Source organism: Balaenoptera ricei, chromosome 18, assembly GCF_028023285.1.
Source record: "Balaenoptera ricei isolate mBalRic1 chromosome 18, mBalRic1.hap2, whole genome shotgun sequence".
In the NCBI taxonomy this organism is placed as follows: domain Eukaryota; kingdom Metazoa; phylum Chordata; class Mammalia; order Artiodactyla; family Balaenopteridae; genus Balaenoptera; species Balaenoptera ricei.
Window position 1 is genome coordinate 11,889,521 of NC_082656.1, and position 18,864 is coordinate 11,908,384.

At 33.5% G+C, this 18,864-nt stretch overlaps 1 protein-coding gene across 8 annotated transcripts in view; it reads left to right on the plus strand.

Annotated features, from left to right (window-relative positions):
* The window catches only part of NBEA (neurobeachin), a 612,623-nt gene that overhangs the window by 508,708 nt on the left and 85,051 nt on the right, over positions 1–18,864 (plus strand). The gene's annotated exons all lie outside the window — the stretch shown is intronic.

Sequence of the window (18,864 nt, forward strand, 5' to 3'; positions counted from 1 at the left end):
AGAAGTCAATTTTCTTCGTAAGGCTATATTCTAAAAGCATTTCTACCAGAGTATATATGTTCAATTAATGTTTGTAAGAAAGTAAACCTGGATGTCTTCTCTTTTTGTAGTCAGCATCTAAATTTCATCAATGCTTAGCATAGGAATTAAGCTACAAGAAGATAAAACAGTACTAGTATGGCAAAATGAAATGGATATTTGAGAAGGAACATATGTAAGGAGAGGTTGTTCTGATATCCTAGGTTTTAAAGGTCAAGGTGAGAAACTTGAAATTAGTACAAAATTTGGCCAGTAATTTCTGTGGTATATTTCTTAGGTGATAAGACACTGTTATCTTGACCATAATACATACACACATACTGTAGGGGAGCTTGATACTGAAAAGAAAGTAGGGCACAATAATTTATCAAGGGTCTGTTAAGATAAAAGAGTGAAGATTTGGCCCAAAAATGGCAAGAAAAAAATACACAATGGGTGATAAGGATAAGAAGCAAATTTTTGGTTAGTTCGCCTCATTTATTGAGAAGAAACTTAAGTGGGATACTAAACTCTTTGAAATTCAGTGAAGACCTAGATACTAAGGCCCAAAAGCTTTTCTCTAGCCTCAGCTAATATCAGAGCCAAGCCCTAAAGTTTATATCAATACTTTAGCCATATTAAGCCTCAGGCCATTCACTCTGAATTTCATTCCCTTTTCTATTCTACTTAGTTGTCTGGTTTAGCATACCACAGCAGCACGAAAGGCATACAGGCATATGCGTATACATTTGGTTTTGGTTGGGGGAGAGTTGAGGAGCTCATGAACAAGGGTAGCATAAGTCCTGCAAGGCAGGGAAGCATGAAATGCAAGCAATTTAAAATTAATCCCACAAATGGTTTTTAACTCAGCACACCTTCTCTTGCCTTTTTTCTTGCCTTTGAAAACTAGACCCACCTAAGTTGAAGTTCTCTATGCCACTGCTTACTAGCTGTGTGACCAGAAGCCACTCTCTTTTAGCCTCAATCTCCCCATTTGTAATACGAGAATAATACTGTCCTACCTCATACAGTTGTGAAGATCAAATGACATGTGCATTTAAAGAATGTAACATAGTACTTGGAACACAGAAGCACTTCATGAATATGAGCTATTATTACACGTGGAATATTTCTTAGCCTGTTTTTGAAGCCTGTATACTAATTTTTGCATATTCTTCTCTGTCATTCACTCTCTATTTCTTATATTTTATGTGACTGCCTTATCAAACTTGCTAGCTCATTGCTAATTTTAGCTATGCTATTATAATTACTCAAGGGACCTAAGGAATCAATTAGCCAACATCTTACTGAGAGTCACACAGCTGGTTAAAAAAAAAAAAAAAGATAGCAATTGAATTTCAATATGGTTGCAAATATAGTAATTGTTCCAGTGAACAATTATTTGAACTGAACAAAAATCTTTAACCATTTACTAGGTGCAAATAAGTATTCAGGCTTAGGTAGATATAAGCACTGTAATTCATAAGGCTTGCCCTCTGGAAGCAAAATTAAATAAGATTAAAATTATTCTTATTTTATATAAGAATATAATTATTAAAATTATAAAATTAAAAATTAAATAAGATAAAATCATTTTCTGCAAAAATTAAATAAGAATGTACTATATTTATAGAGAACTACATGAAAGGCAATAAATAGCGGTTAGGAATAAGAACTCTGGAGCTGGACTGCTAGATCCTAATTCTGCCACTTACTTGGTTTGGGACCTTAGACAACTATTTCATTTCTCTTTGCCTTAGTTTCCTCACCTGTATAATGGGGACAATAATAGTAGGGTTGTTGTGAGGATTTGATGAGTTAATAAGTATAAAAAACTTAGAAGAGTACCTAGCATATCAACATTAGCTATGAATATAAATATAATGCAGTAAATCATCAATATATGCCATATACTTTGAATTGCATTTCAAATTTTAAATAATGATGATAAATATATGCTGCTATATCTGTAATGGAATTAGAATGGTATGCATTTTTTACATGAATTGCTAAGGTTGAGGTGTAATCTTTGAGTGTAAAAAAAAAACAAACTAACTTATCAATATGAAGGTGAAAACTGTTAAACTAGTTCTTTAACAAAATCTTATCTACATGTGTTTTATTTAACATTAATTCAATAGGCACTATGTATTAGACACTATCATATATATATATATATATATATATATATATATACACACACACAATAACATGTATAGTGTAGATTCTCAGGTAGCATGATACGTAGTCTTAAAACCTCATAAGCTAACTACCACTGTAGCTATCTTAGATTATTTGTAGAACAGGGAAGAAGGTCCTTTTTCTTTGAAATCAACTGGGATATCGTGGTGAAAGGAAGCTTACAGACCAAAGTTCCCTTCTTTCTTCCATTTATGTGTTCATTCTTTCAGTCATTCATTCAGTCAACAAATATTTATCACACACTTGCTGTTGTATGTCAAGCACTGTACTAGGTGGAAGAGTGTACAGGAGTTAATAAAACAAACATATTTGAGCCATCTTGGAAAAAGTCCAGTCCAGAGCTGAGATGAAAACTCAGATAGTTACCAGAAATCTGGGAGGCCTACATTATGACAGTAGATATAGTGGGGACTGTAGCAGATTGGAAAATGCAAGCTCAAGTACACTAAGACATTTGGACTCAAATATTCTTGAAACACTAACCCAACCAAAGAAAATATGGCCTTCATTATGATTAATATAGATTTTGTAAGGCATATGGTAAAATATTTGCTAGTAATTATAGATTTTTAGTTTATTCATGTAGAAAAAATGAGGTAAATTAAATGAGGAAGTCACTGTTTCTAAAGTAACTGGAATATGTAAACATTCTTCAGGTTTTTAAAGCTGATCTATTTAATCTGTATGCCTTTTGGCAGAACTTTTCCCTTTCTGACCCACATGTGCTCTCCTAATTTTATTTAGTGTTAGATAAATAAAAGAGGTAAACAGACAGCCTAAATAAATTAGGCAATGTGAATACTAACTGTGCTTTTGCAAACATAGAGTCCTTCATGTTGTGAACATTTGAACCAATGGTTCTCTAAAGATAGATAGCTTTTCTTCCAATTCTGCTATGTTCCATGCTTTAGCAATTTGTTCTTTATTTTCTGTCAGAATAACATGATAGGAAAATGGTAGCAAATTAAAGCCTCTTGATGTGTTAATAAATTACTCTTGCATTGTTCCCATGCTTCATTGAATTTCTTAATAGGAACTTCTTACAAATGGGCTAGAAACCCGAGACTGTCCTGATAAAAATCATTAATAAATAAGTTTTTAATGTATGAAAATATATCATATTATATGCCTAATGGGAATAATGACATTTGAAATATAATAACTGGAAAGAAAAACTGCTAATAATGCAATATTATTATAGAGAAGAGATGACCATTGAGAAGCACATGAAATTCTTGTAGTTATAACCAGCACTACAAATGAAATTTTTAATGGAGAGTTTGGTAATCTTCAGAAACTCAAGGAAGATTTGGAATATTTTAATGATATTATTAACCAGAAACATTCTAAAAGATCTCCAATAACAAAAGAAGTTTTTCCCAAACAGAGATTAGGACCCAAGTAATAATTCCTATCAGTGAGTAATTCTAGAATTTGTCTTAGTAAACAACATTTGGAGCCCCAAATAATTTTTATATTCTTTACTGCATAAAAGTTAAGAAATGTACAATCCTAAACAAATTGAAAATTTCTTCTCTTTCTTTATACCTCTACATTAAATTGGCTTTATGAATTCTAGTTATATCAGGACTTTTGAATGAATATTTCAGACAACCCAGCTTGAGCAATTGGCTTGAACAATAAATCAATATCATTGGTTCTCACAGCTAAAAAATTCAGAGAAAGGTTTAGTTTTCAGTCAGATTTATTTCCGGTGATGCAGATAATGCCACCAAGCAGAGTTCTTTCCATTGTTCTTCTCTGCCTTCCCATCTGTGGACTTCATACTCAGCCTCTTCTGGATGGCCTCCAGTAGCTCCAAGCAATCCCCTTTTAGGAGCAAAATCGCCGCAACAGTTCCAGACCTCACATCATACTATCCAAAGAAAGAGAGAGCATCTTACCAATGCTTACCATCTTACATCTTCCATGTAGCTCACATGGAAGACAAAAGAAACTTTCCTTTGCCAGAAATCCCGGAAAATGTCTCCTCATGCACTAGGCTAAGAGTTGACGGGAGGAAATTTGGATTCCTGTTTCCGAAAGAAAGGGGGCTTAGTTGGTGAGCAACAAACAACTCACTATTATAAAGTGTCAAATATACTGTATCTGAAAGTTTCTTCTTTATAGTTTCTATAATCTAGACAATAGCAAATAAATTACAGGTTTGTGTACACATAGCTACTATGTAAAAGGAACTTTGCAAGGTGCTAAGAGGACTTTAAAGTAGAGTCCTGACCCTCAAGGAATGTTCATTGGTTATAATCGGAAAAAAACCAATAGGCAGTAGGTTGCTTATTACATATATATAATTATAATATATGACATTCAATGGAGTCAGAGATAAATTTACCATAATAAATTAAGCTAATCAGGCTTAAACTTCAAAGCCCCTCAAGTTTCAGGGGCTTCTTTTTATCCCTTGCCCCTAATTTTGTTCATAGTTTTATGCTCATTTTCTTAAAGAACCCCTCTCCTACGAATTGCTTGTCTCATAAAACCCAGATCCACCCTCAGTGCAAAGGAAGGAGCTGTCTCTTGAGAAACCCTGGATGCTTCACTGAAGCAAATGAGAGGGGTACATAAGGGTTTTAAACATCTAGCTACTCCTGGACCTATTTCTTCCCATGTCTGATCTAGGTCCGTAATTCAACTGTTACATGCATTTCTTACGTACGTCCCCAAAACGTTCTGACAATACTGACAAAGCAATGGCTTTCTATTTCATTTTAAGCAACATCTAATACTTAACAAAAGCATGTTGGATAAATTAGTAGCAATATTTTTATAGTATTATGCAGATAAGAACCAAAAATGAGAAACAAAGTAAATAAAGATAATGTCTCTGCCGCAGACCTACTTTCCCCGGGACTTTGATGCCATGGCCAGGATGGCGATATGAGCTGGAGATGGCTTTCTTGCTCCTCACAAAGTCCCTGCTACAGTCAGGGCTACAGCAAGCACTCTGCTCTCAGTTACAGAGGAAGGTGAATCCTGGAGGTTTCTGTTCTCTGTATTGGATGCTGGGAAAGGTTAATCCTAGAATTATCAGACCTTTTCAGTTTTCCTTTATGTGTATCAGCATTAAAATTGAGAGGGAAAAAAAGGAGAGGTAGTTAACAGAACATGAAAAGAATGTCAGCTCTGTTCAAATGTAGCTCTCTCACCTGCTGTACAGACTTAGGCATGTTTCCTAAGCTTTCTGAACTTCTGTTTCCTCTTCTTTAAATTGAACACAATAGTATTTACAAAATAGAGTGGTTGTGCCTAATGTAGGTAAGGCATCTAGTATAATGTCCAACACACAGTGGCATTCAGTGACTGGGGGCTACGAAACAAAGTTCCGTAATTGTCAGTTGACAGTTCACCATCTTTGGTGTGATTGAAAAAAATCTAGTGAAAAAGATCAATTTAATTTTGTTTTAATAAAATTAAAAGCAACAACTTTTAATAAAATATAAAATATTTTTCATGCAATAAATAATTGCTTTTTCATCTCTTTAAATTACCAAGTTACCAAAATCTTAAACATCAAATTACTGAAGTTAAATTAAGCATTTATTGAAACTGGAGATGAAATATTTATTTAGATGAATATTTATTTAGATGAAATTTATTTAGATGAAATATTTATTTAGATGAAATATTTTATTATATTTATAACATTCTTACTCCTTCCTTCGCCCATTTAACTGAACAGTTGAAGAGCACAGGAGAAATGAAATTTCCTTATCAGTAAAATTTATTAGACCCCTCATTTGATTAGACATCACAAGTTCAAGTTTTATTCATTACATGTACAGGTTAGAGGTCATATGTATTGTTTGACATGCTGGACAGCTAATGAAACAATCTGTCATTGACTTATCTTTTCAGTACTCAACCACCAGTGGGTGTAGAGATTTTTTCCCCAATTTATGCAGGTTTTCCTCATGGAGATGTGATTTTGTGGTGAAATCTATCTTAAAACATGATATATGCTACTGCTTCAGTTATTTACATACGCTCATATGAACTTTACTCTGAAATTACAGTGGTTACGTGACTTTGACATGAAGCACAGCCCCTTGCTCATTAAAGTGTAAATGGAATTTTCCTATTTCCCAGTCATGCCCTCTGATAAGTGAAATAGTTTCATCACAAAGCCAAGTCTTACTAATATTGACATGAGCGTAGGACATCACACACACACACCCATTCACTGAGTGGAAAAAATATGTTTTGTTAACACAGGAGTTGTTTGACTGACAGATGATGATAAGCATAACCATTTTCCCAAATTATTATGCCACTTTAAAAAAGGAAGTGATAATGCCTTGAGGCTTGGAAATGTGATAATGCAAATGGATGCACTGAAGTGTGAATACTCTCAACTGTCCACCCTTGATACTGCCAAACACCTACATACCACGTAGAAAAGGGTTTACCTCAACTCGGCAATGTGATGCAAGTTTCTACAGTCATTTTACCTTTCTTTCTCATCATAAATTAACAATATCTAAAATGAAATTAGTTTTATTTGCTTTAGTATATAATTTACCTAACGCTTTGGTTTTAACAACAAAACGTGAAGAACGGGCAAAACTACTAAGTGTATTGGTAGCTGACTCTGATGATATAAAACTTATTAGAAGACAAAAATGTGAATGTGTAAATTTAATTATATACCATCTGCCAAAAAACCTACTTCCAAATATGAAATTTTTTCTAACTGTATGTTGAAGGTCGCCTTAACATAGAACCCAACTTGAAAATCGTTTTTGTTAGGCTGGCTTCTATTGCAATGCTGAAGGATAAGTGCTATTTTAAGACAAGGTATGAATTGGCAAAATCTGGATACTGTTTTAAACTCATGGAATAATCCAAGCTGAGGGCATAATTTGCAAGGGGGGATATGCAAAAGGGCACCAATTTCAAAATTGGATTTATTTAAATTAATAATTTTATTCATTCACTTATTCTTTCATTACACAAGCATTTATTGCACAGCTACTCTGTGCCAGTCACTGGAGACAAAAAGACAGTAAGAACTGGCCCATACCCTGAAGAGTTTACAGTCATTTTTAGTTTACTATAGAAAGGAAAAGGGAGCCTGCCCTGTACGCTTTTGTTTTACCTGCCACGTGTCACATCTAAAATATAGCATCATTGCGGCAAAATTAGACGAAAGTCAGTTTCCTTTAACCTTGCTTCCCAGATGAAGCAGAATATTCAGCAGTGATGATCTTGAAACTAATTTATAGGCTTATCATTATCCTACTGCTTAACACTTAGAAAGCTTTTAGAACTGACAAATGAAGATTTAAGATACTTTATTTTATTTATTTATACCTCCATTGTTTTTTTGTAAATATACTTTATTTTATTTATACCTCCATTGTTTTTATGTAAAAATGGTTACTTTTCACTAAGATATTTAAAACTGATTTTCTTAGGAATTTTTCTGGGATAATGATAACAATAATAGCCAACATTTGACATGTATTATTACATGCGAGGCATCGTGTTAAACATTGTACATAGATTTTCTCATTTTATCCCCACAACCCTATGATGAATTGCACTAGTTACATAGGTTCTATTTCCTTTCATTTCTTACCTATTATTTCTCTACAATCGTTAGGTAGAATATACTTCTTTTTTAAAAAAACCTAGTGATTAAGTTATCTCCTAGATGCCCTCCACCTTTCCTAAACACCCTACACTAAGGACAGTCATGTCAGATATGAGCAGAGGCAACAGAAATGCATGGAGTGAGCCACTCTACCTCTCCAGAGGTTTTGGTTCTATGTGGAACTGACATACCTACTAACGTGCCCATAAATTTTGCTAATCAAAATGCAACTTTGGCTGAAAGTTTATCTTTCTTCATAGTATAATTAATTGTGTTTATTCATCCTATGAAAAAGTATTAAAAGAAATACACTCAATTATAGCCAACAAAATATAATTCCTACACTTCCTTTTATTAATACTTCATTACTTCAGGCTCCATTTCTTAAGAATGTATGTGGAAACTGTGTTGTGATTAGCTGAAGTTCACCTGATGATGAAAGGCCATGTTAAGCAAATTAATAGTGTGCATAAAATTGCAAAGGGGAGATTTAATCTATTTAAGAGAACAAAATTTTCACACATTTTACAAACATAAATTTCCAAATTAAAAGGATTCTTATCAATAAGAACAACCTAAAACATAAGTACCATATGTTTTAAAATTTGAATTTGAAAGATTTTTCTTTGTTTTTACATTCAATTTTTATCTTATTTTGACTTTTTATTATAAAATTTTTCAAAAGAAAAGTACCAACAATAATTAATACCCACTTACCCAGTGCCTAGATATAACAATTATTAACATTTTAGCTTTTTTTTGTTGTTTTACTGAAGTGCTTTAAGGTGAATTAAAGATATCATACTTTATCCCTAAATCCTTTAGTATGAAAAATACATTTTCCTACATTACCAGAATACCATCATCACAGCTCACAAAACTTATGGTAATTCCCTAATATTATGTAACACTGTGCCCATAATCAGATTTTCCCAGTTGCCTACCATATGTCTTTAAAAAATTGGTTGGTTCAAGCCAGCCAGGATTCAGTCAAGGACCACACAGTACATTTTTTTTGAAATAAGCAATTTATTTTTTCTTGTCCTTTTTTAAATTGAAGTATAGTTGATATACAATATTATATTAGTTGCAGATGTACAAATCGTGATTCAAAATTTTTATAGATTAATTCCATTTAAAGTTATTATAAAATACTGCTATATTCTCTGTGCTGTACAATATATCCTTGTAGTTTATTTATTTTATACCTCTTGATCCCCTACTCCTATTTTGTTCCTTCCCCCTTCCCTCTCCTTACTGGTAACCACTAATTTGTTCTTTATATCTGTAAGTCTGCTTCTGTTGTGTTATATTCATTTGTTTTATTTTTTAGATTCCACGTATAAGTGATATTATACAGTATTTGCCTTTTTCTGTCTGACTTATTTCACTAAGCATAATACCCTCCAGGTTCATCCATGTTGTTGCAAATGATGAAATTTTCATTCTTTTTATGGCTGAGTAGTATTTTATTGCGTGTGTGTGTGTGTATATATATATATATATATATATGTGTGTGTGATATATGTGTATATATGTGTATGTATATATGTGTGTATATATACATATATATGTGATATATATATGTGTGTGTGTATATATATGTGATATATATGTGTATGTATATGTGTGTATATATATATGCGATATATATGTATATATGTGTATGTATATATGTGAGTATATATATATATATATACATATATATATATATATATGTATATATATATATCTCACATCCTGTTTATCCATTCATCTCTTGATGGACCACTTATGTTGCTTTCATATCTTGGCTATTATAAATAGTGCTCCTATGAACATTGGGGTACATGTATCTTTTTGAATTAGTGTTTTTGTTTTCTTCAAATTCTACCCAGAAGTAGAATTGCTAGATCATATGTTAGTTCTATTTTTAGTTTTTTGAGGAACCTCCATACTGTTCTCCATAGTGGCTGCACCAATTTACATTCCCACCAACAGTGCACAAGGGTTCCCTTTTCTCCACATCCTCACCAACAATTACTATGTGTGTGGTCTTTTTGATGATAGCCATTCTGATAGCTGTGGGTAGTATCTCACTGTGGTTTTTTTCTTTTTTTTAATTAATTAATTATTTATTTATATATTTTTGGCTACTTTGGGTCTTTGTTGCTGTCCGCAGGCTTTCTCTAGCTGCGGTAGGCGGGGGCTTAGTTGCAGTGTGCGGGCTTCTCATTGCGGTGGCTTCTCTTGTTGCGGAGCATGGGCTCTAGGTGCGCGGGCTTCAGTAGTTGTGGCACGTGGGCTTCAGTAGTTGTGGCACACGGGCTCCAGTAGTTGCAGCTCGCAGGCTCAGTAGTTGTGGTGCACGGGCTTATGTGCTCCGCGGTATGTGGGATCTTCCCAGACCAGGGCTCGAACCCATGTCCCCTACATTGGCAGGTGGATTCTTAACCACTGCACCACCGGGGAAGTCCCTCATTTTGGTTTTGATTCATATTTGTCTGATGATTAACGACGTTGAGCGTCTTTTCATGTGCCTGTTGGCCATCTGTGTTTTTTGGAAAAAATCTCTATTCAGGTCTTTTGCCTGTTTTTTAATTGGGTTATTTGTTTTAATATTGAATTGTATGAGCTTTTTGTATACATTGGGTATTAACCCCTCGGTCATATCATTTGCAAATATTTTCTCCCATTCCGTAGGTTATCTTTTCATTTTGTCAATGGTTTCCTTTGCTGTATAGGTCCCATGACCACATAGTATGTTTGATTCTTATGTCTCTTAAATGTCTTTTAGGTTAGAATAGTTCCTACCCACTACCCTTTTTTTTTCATGATAGTGACTTATTAAAGAAACCATGCCAGCTCTCCTGTAGAATATCTCATCTTCTGCATTTGTCTTTTTTACCTCATGTTTTCATTTAACTTATTTTAAATGTTTGATATATGGCAATTCAAATATCAGTGAAGATTGATAACAGGAATTTATATTTGGAAATATATGATATTTATTGTTTGCTAGCTAAGATATAAAGTTACCATAACTTATTAAAATTTATGAAAGTTAAAATGTTCACATTTGAAAGATATTCCTGGGTCATATAATTTAAAAAGCCATCTAAAATTCTATACACGGGATAAACCAAATAGTAAAAAAAGGTGATGGAAAACTAAAGATTTCCAGTATTCTCACTCCCCAGAGGCAACTGTTATTATAGTTTCACGTATATTCTGCAAAAATTTTTCTCTGAATATTTAAGCAAAAATATATTACATATATACTCTATAGAATTTTTAGAGAAGCATTGATAATGCTCAATGATGCTGGGTTTGCAACTAGCTTTTTTCAATCCTAGTACTAGTCATGATAATTTAATATTATCTCTAATCCATTCTCCACAGAACCGTTGGAGGTACCTTTGTAAAGCCTAACTCAAATCTTGTTTCTCTCCTGCTTAAAACCATTCAGTGACTTTCCACTGCACTTACCATAAAATACGTTTCATCACTCTGGTCTACAAGGCCTCTACCCACTTTCTCGCCTCATCTCATAAACTCTTCCTCTCGTCTATTATGCTTTAGTCACACTGCTTTTCTTTCTGTTCCTTGAACATACCATCACGCCCCTCTTTGACCCTTTGCACTAGCTCTTCCTCCGTCTTGAATTCTCTCACCCCAGAATTTCTTATGACTGACTTCTTCTGGTCATTCATGTCCCTGCTCAGAGGTTCTTGAGAGATGCCTTCCTTCTCCACACAGTCGATGCTATCCTATTACTCTGTTTTAATTGTCAACAGAGCACTTATCGCTGATAGTTTCTCATTTACCAAATTGCTTATTTATATTTTGTCTGTCTCTGTCTCTACAGACAGACAGAAACATACACACACCCATACACACACATTCTCTTAAGTGCACAGATACACACCTACATTTAAACGCACACTTCATGAGAACAGCGACCTTGTTTATCTTATTTTAGGGTATAATTATAGGCATAATTTCTGACACATAGTAGGCACTCAATATTTATTGAATTAATGTATCTTGGAATTTTTTCTAATCAGCCTTTTTGATTAGCTACATAATATACAGCAGTGTGGGTGTGTCATCATGTAACTAATCCTTTACTGGAAATTTAGACTACTTCCAGTTTTAGTTTGCTTGGTTTTTTGCCATTTCAAGCAATTCTGTGAAAAATATCCTGCATCTTATTCTTTCCATATTATAAATTCCTCAGAGTGGAATTACTAGATCCAAACAAAGCATGTGCCTATTTTTAAAAATATTACCAGTTTTCCCCACAAGAAATTTATACCAATTATATTCCTACCAACTGTATTATTAGGTATCATGTTTGTTACACCCTGGCCAACAATGAGTATTATGAAACAATAATTTTTGACAACCTAATGAATAAAAATAATTTTTGTTTGACATTTTAAGAATTGCCAGTGTACTTCTGATCTTTGGTTCCAAGTAATAGAAAATCAACTTAAACTGACTTTAAAATATAAAGTTGTTTTGGCTTATATCACTGAGAAATACAGAGATGGGTCAGTTCAGGTAAACTGGATCCAAGGGCTCCCCAGTGTTGTAGGATGCAACATATCTGTTACTTTTCTGCATTGGCATCAATTCTCAGTCCGGCTTCTCTATGTTATAGCAGTGATGCCTTTGTAACCCCACCAGAAACAGAAAATCCTTCTTTCCCAGGTAGTTTCAGCAAAGTTTCATTGGAATAACTTGAATCATGTGCTCATTTCTGTACCAATCTTACTGGTCATATAGATAGGATATGCCGATTGACAGGTCTGGATCACATGACTACCCAAAAGGTCTGATAATAGAGTCAGCCCATCTGAACCAGGTAGACCAAGGATAAGGAAGGAGTGGTTCACAGAGGAAGAAGGAATAATGGATGCTGAGCAGAAAAAGAAGAGATACCATTACATTGTATGAGCCGGTGATATTTTTCCTACATACATTTCACTCATTTTTCTGTGAATTGCCTGTTCATCTCATTTGCTCATTTAATTGGATCATTCCTTGGTTTTTACTGATTTGTAAGAGTTCTTTTTTTTAAAGGAAACTAGCTTTTTATCATATGTGCTATAAATATTTTCACTACATGTTGTCTTTTGATTATGCCTAAAAAGTTTGTCTAAAATTTCTATACGGAAATATAAAGTATTGTACAATCAGATCAATTCACCTTCATTCATTCAGGATATATGAGGCATCTAAAAAGAGCCAGGGTACTGTATTAGGTACTGAGGATACAGGGATGAATAAAACATAGGGCATTCCCTTGAAGGGCTTATCTGCTGGGTAAAAGAAGTTATAAACTTGCCTAACTGTTACCAAATGGTAACATGTAGGGCTTCACAGATGAAATTTGAGCTGCTTCCGGAAGAATGATTTGTAACTCCCTGGTCAGATAAGAGAGAGGCTGGGAATTCACTTGAGCACAGAAGGGTCTATAGGTATGATTTCTATTTTGTCATAACCGAGAATTTTAAGAATGATATTATGTAGCTCATGACTGACAAAACAAGAAAGGCAAGAATTCTTGAAGCTTCTTCTAAGGATTTCCAAGCCCTCGGTTATCATAAAGAAAGATAACAAGATGACCTAGATATGTTAGAAGCTCAGATGTGTTGAGTGTTGACCTAATAATTAAAGCAATACTCAGAAGCCAAACAAATCCGTCAGCTTTACCCAGCTTCAAGCTGTCTAGCACAAAGCTTCAGCTGGTTCTGTAAAATGTACAGCAATCAGCCACCAATGTGATCTTGATTTGACTTTTCTTCATTGTCTTCATCTGTAACGTAAGGGAGTTGGATTACTAGGCCTGTAAGGTTCGTTCCATTTCTGAGGATCCGTGATGGATGAGGAATCTCATAGACAGCTATAGAGGAAAATAAAAATGACATCAGGATCAGAATTTCATATTTAGCAATGAAAAAGCTATGCAGTGTTGTGGAAAGAGTAGAGACCCAGGTACCCGTTTCCTTGTCATGAAATCAGGTTCATAATGAATGCTGTGTCCACCTCAGAGACTTTTGAAAATCAACCCAGAAAATGGATGTGAAGACATTATCTTATACAAATACATAGTATTATTAGCAGTTGTAGCAACAATAGTGACCTCTTGAACATTTTTTAATGTGTAAATAGAGTCCTAATGCCATGAATATCATAAGCATTTTCAAGTTATTTTGATATACTAGAATTCAGTTTTATTAATATTGATTTATTTGGACCTCTGATTTTCCCTTGAAAACCCTTTTTATTCTTATAATTTCTAATCTATTTTAATGGCATTGACCATACCTCAGGTGAATCCACATTTATGTTTTATTTATTTACTGAAATCAACTCTATGCTCAGATTTTATATTCTCTAGAGTCCTTTTAGTGTCTCATATAGTACCATTTACCCAATAAGTATTTTTTATTTAAATAATTTTTGTTGCTCATTTTTACCTATTTTATTTAATATATATATCTGTTCCATATGAAAGAACTGATAAAACTTGTAAGGTTTCATGAAATAGAAAAACATTGATAGATAAAGGCTAAGAGAACAGAAAGGGAAAGAAAATAGGAAAATGAAACCAAAGAAAAAGTTGGCACTCAAAAATATATACTATAATGATTCTAACCAGAAGTTTTCAAAGTACCTTTTAATAGACACTAGTTCTATAGCATGTTAACAAGAAAGCAAAAGGAAGAATGAGGTTCTAATAAAAATAGATAGACAGACAGACAAACACTGGAGTGAACAAAATTAAGCAACGCTGTTTACAATAATATTTCTCAGAGCCTTTAATAATGTAAATCTCCATAAGCATCTGTCAGGATTTTTGTTGCATATAATAAAATCACAGTTTATCAGGAAAACAAAGCTTTTTGTGGTACTTAAAGCTGAGACAAATGTCTCTCGTTGGTATTCAAAACAGGTAAATTGAAAGACAGAGTAGAGAAAACCCTCAACATTGTTTCTTCAGTAAATTCAGTAGTATTTCATATAGACATGGTAATGTTACACATGTAATTTTCCATCAATTTTATATTGAAAATAGTACTTTTTGCAAGCTATATAGGCTTTATAGCGGTTTTAGAAATTGAATTATAATAATGTGTTATAGAGGTAGAATTATTTTTTAATTTTGCATTGTTCTCTGCATCATTTTCTGCTTATCTGTTAGATTGTCAGCTTGTAACACACAAACTCACAAGGACAAAAGAACAACAAATCTAATAGCAAACTCTAAACTTTCAGTTATAAATTTCATATGGGAATCCCTAAAAAGCATAGAGGTGGCTATGTCTAAATGCCTACTGTTTAAGAGAAAATGAAACCAATTACTGCTATGGTGGTTATAATAAAAATTGAAAAAGATTGCAAAATAAATGTATAAATTTCATTGTGTAATTTTAGTTTTTTACCAGAATTCTACCTTACTTATTTACTAAATCCAAGTGGTATTGACCTTGCATTATTTGCTCAATTTTTAAAAGGATAACAAACTTACAACCTTATCAATTTATACATAGGTTAAGTAGGTAGGTATAGATAGGTGAATAATTGATTGATGGGTAGGTAGATAGATAGTTTGGTAGGTAGGATGGATGGATAGATAGATAGATAGATAGATAGATAGATAGATAGATAGATAGATAATTATATCTATTTGGATCCCATAAGAAAATATGTCATCTGTGATGAAACTCTCTTTTCCCAAAAAGATATTTTGAAGTATTTTTCCTTTGAATGATTTATTGCCTCTTGATTGAAGCAAAATAATAGAAAAATAATAAGTACAAACCAAACTATTTACATTTGTTTTATAAAATTTATGTCTAAATGTGTCAGATGAAAATTCAAAATTAAGACATGTATTTTAGGAAGTTACTCATGGAGGCTTCTATAGGCTTTAACACAGGACAGCTGTTTCCTACAAAGTATTATTCTGTAAAACACTCCAATAAAATGACTTTGATGAAACTTGAGTAAAATAAAAAGTGTAAATATTTATGTTATCCCTTTTCCAGTAGTTGAGGAGAAGCCTGGAAAAGATTAGAGGAAGGGCCATGAGGCCCTTTGTGGGGTTTTGTTTTTGTGGGGTGTTGCAGAACAAACAATATCATCAGGTAAGGTCAGTCCTGAGGGATTGTGCAGACATTTTATGCATGTGAAAGATCTATGAGCATATTCAAGACAGAATAAAGTACTCAGCATTTTTAAATGCTTTGAAAAATATATACTTATAATACTGAATTAGAAAAACACGTATCTTCACATCTAGAAAAGAATAAAATATATAGGCCATTTTAAATGAAAAACTTACTATATCAATTCAGTAACAGAACTCACATATTTCATTGTAGTAATTATCCTTTTATCAAAAAAGTAATTATATTTGTTTGAAATATTATTGATATTTTATGTGACATTTAATGAAATTACATTGCCTTTTTATATCCAAGTAAAACACATTTGAGAGATAGCCAGTGATATATAGCACAAAATAAAGTTTAAGCCTTGAAATATTTAAACAATATGTTTAAACCAGAGTTTTAAAAAATTAAATAATTAAATTATTTAGTCTTTAAGTTATAATTAAGTTTAAGGAAAAAGAACATAATTTATAAATAATTTTAATATTCAGGATAAGAATCTTGCAAATAAGAATTTATTATGGAAATTCTAAGAGACTTTTAATAGCTGACATCATTGTATTGTTTGAATTAGTCCCCTGGGACCAAAAGAAAAAGCTTACAAGCAATTTATAGATGAATTTTTCTCTCTTGTGTAACATTATTTGTCTCCCATTGAAACACTAATTTTCTTTTTTTTTTAAATTAATAGATCTTTATTGGAATATAATTGCTTCAAAATACTGTGTTAGTTTCTGCTGTACAACAAAGTGAATCAGCCACATGCATACATATGTCCCCATATCCCCTCCCTCTTGAGCCTCCCTCCAATCATCCCTATCCCACCCCTCTACGTCATTGCAAAGCACCGAGCTGATCTCCCTGTGCTATGCTGCTGCTTCCCACTAGTTATCTATTTTACATTCAGTAGTGTATATAAGTCGATGCTACTCTCACTTCGCCCCAGCTTCCCCCTCCCACCCCGTGTCCTCAAGTCCATTCTCTGTGTCTACATCTTTTTTCCTGGCTTGCCACTAGGTTCATCAGTACCATTTTTTTTTTTTTTTTAGATTCCATATATATGCATTAGCATACGGTATTTGTTTTTCTCTTCCTGACTTACTTCACTCTGTATGACGGACTCTAGGTCCATCCACCTCACTACAAATAACTCAATTTTGTTTCTTTTTATGGCTGAATAATATTCTATTGTATATATGAGCCACATCTTCTTTATCCGTTCATCTGTCGATGGACATTTAGGTTGGTTCCATGTCCTGGCTATTGTAAATAGTGCTGCAGTGAACATTGTGGTACATGTCTCTTTTTGAATTATGGTTTTCTCAGGGTAGATGCCCAGTAGTGGGATAGCTGGATCATATGTTAGTTCTATTTTTAGTTTTTTGAGGAACCTCCATACTGTTTTCCATACTGGTTGTATCAATTTACATTCCCACCAACAGTGCAGGAGGGCTCCCTTTTCACTACACCCTTTCCAGCATTTATTCTTTCTAGATTTTTTGATAATGGCCATTCTTACCACTGTGAGGTGATACCTCATTGAAGTTTTGATTTGAATTTCTCTGGTAATTAGTGATGTTGAGCATCTTTTCATGTGCCTCTTGGCCATCTGTATGTCTTCCTTGGTGAAATGTCTGTTTAGGTCTTCTGCCCATTTTTTAACTGGATGGTTTGTTTTTTTGATATTGAGCTGCATGAGCTTCTTGTATATTTTGGAGATTAATCCTTTGTCTGTTGTTTCACTTGCAAATATTTTCTCCGATTCTGAGGGTTGTCTTTTTGTCTTGTTTATGGTTTCCTTTGCTGTGCAAAAGCTTTTGAGTTTAATTAAGTCCCATTTGTTTACTTTTGTTTTTATTTCCGTTACTCTAGGAGGTGGGTCAAAAAAGATCTTGCTAAGTCTTTAATCCATTTTGAGTTTATTTTTGTGTATGGTGTTAGGGAGTGTTCTAATTTTATTCTTTTACATGTAGCTGTCCAGTTTTCCCAGCACCACTTTTTGAAGAGGTTGTATTGTATGTTTTTGCCTCCTTTGTCGTAAATTAGGTGCCCATATGTGCATGGGTTTATCTCTGGACTTTCTATCCTGTACCATTGATCTATAGTTCTGTTTTTGTGCCAGTATCATACTTTCTTGATTACTGTTGCTCTGTGGTATAGTTTGAAGTTGGGGAGCCTGATTCCTCCAACTCCGTTTTTCTTTCTCAAGATTGCTTCGGCTCTTCAGGGTCTTTTGTGTTTGCATACGAATTGTAAAAATTTTTGTTCTGGTTCTGTGAAGAATGCCATTGGTGATTTGATAGGGATTGCACTGAATCTGTAGATTGCTTTGGGTAGTATAGTCATTTTCACAATATTGATTCTTCCAATCCAAGAACATGGTATACTTCTCCATCTGTTTATGTCATCTTTGATTTCTTTCATCAGTGTTTTATAGTTTTCTGAGTACAAGTCTTTTGCCTCCTTAGGCAGGTTTATTCCTAGGTGTTTCATTCTTTTCGTTGCAGTGGTAAATGGGAGTGTTTCCTTAATTTCTCTTTCTGATTTCTCATTGTTGCTGTATAGGAATGCCAGATATTTCTGTGCATTAATCTTGTATCCTGCAGCCTTACCAAATTCATTGATTAGTTCTACTAGTTTTCTGGTGGCATCTTTAGGATTTTCTATGTATAGTATCATGTCATCTGCAAACAGTGACAGTTTTACTTCTTCTTTTCCAATTTGTATTCCTTTTATTTCTTCTTCTTCTCTGATTGCCATGGCTAGGACTTCCAAAACTATGTTGAATAAGAGTGGCGAGAGTGGACATCCTTATCTTGTTCCTGATCTTAGTGAAAATACTTTCAGTTTTCCACCATTGAGAAC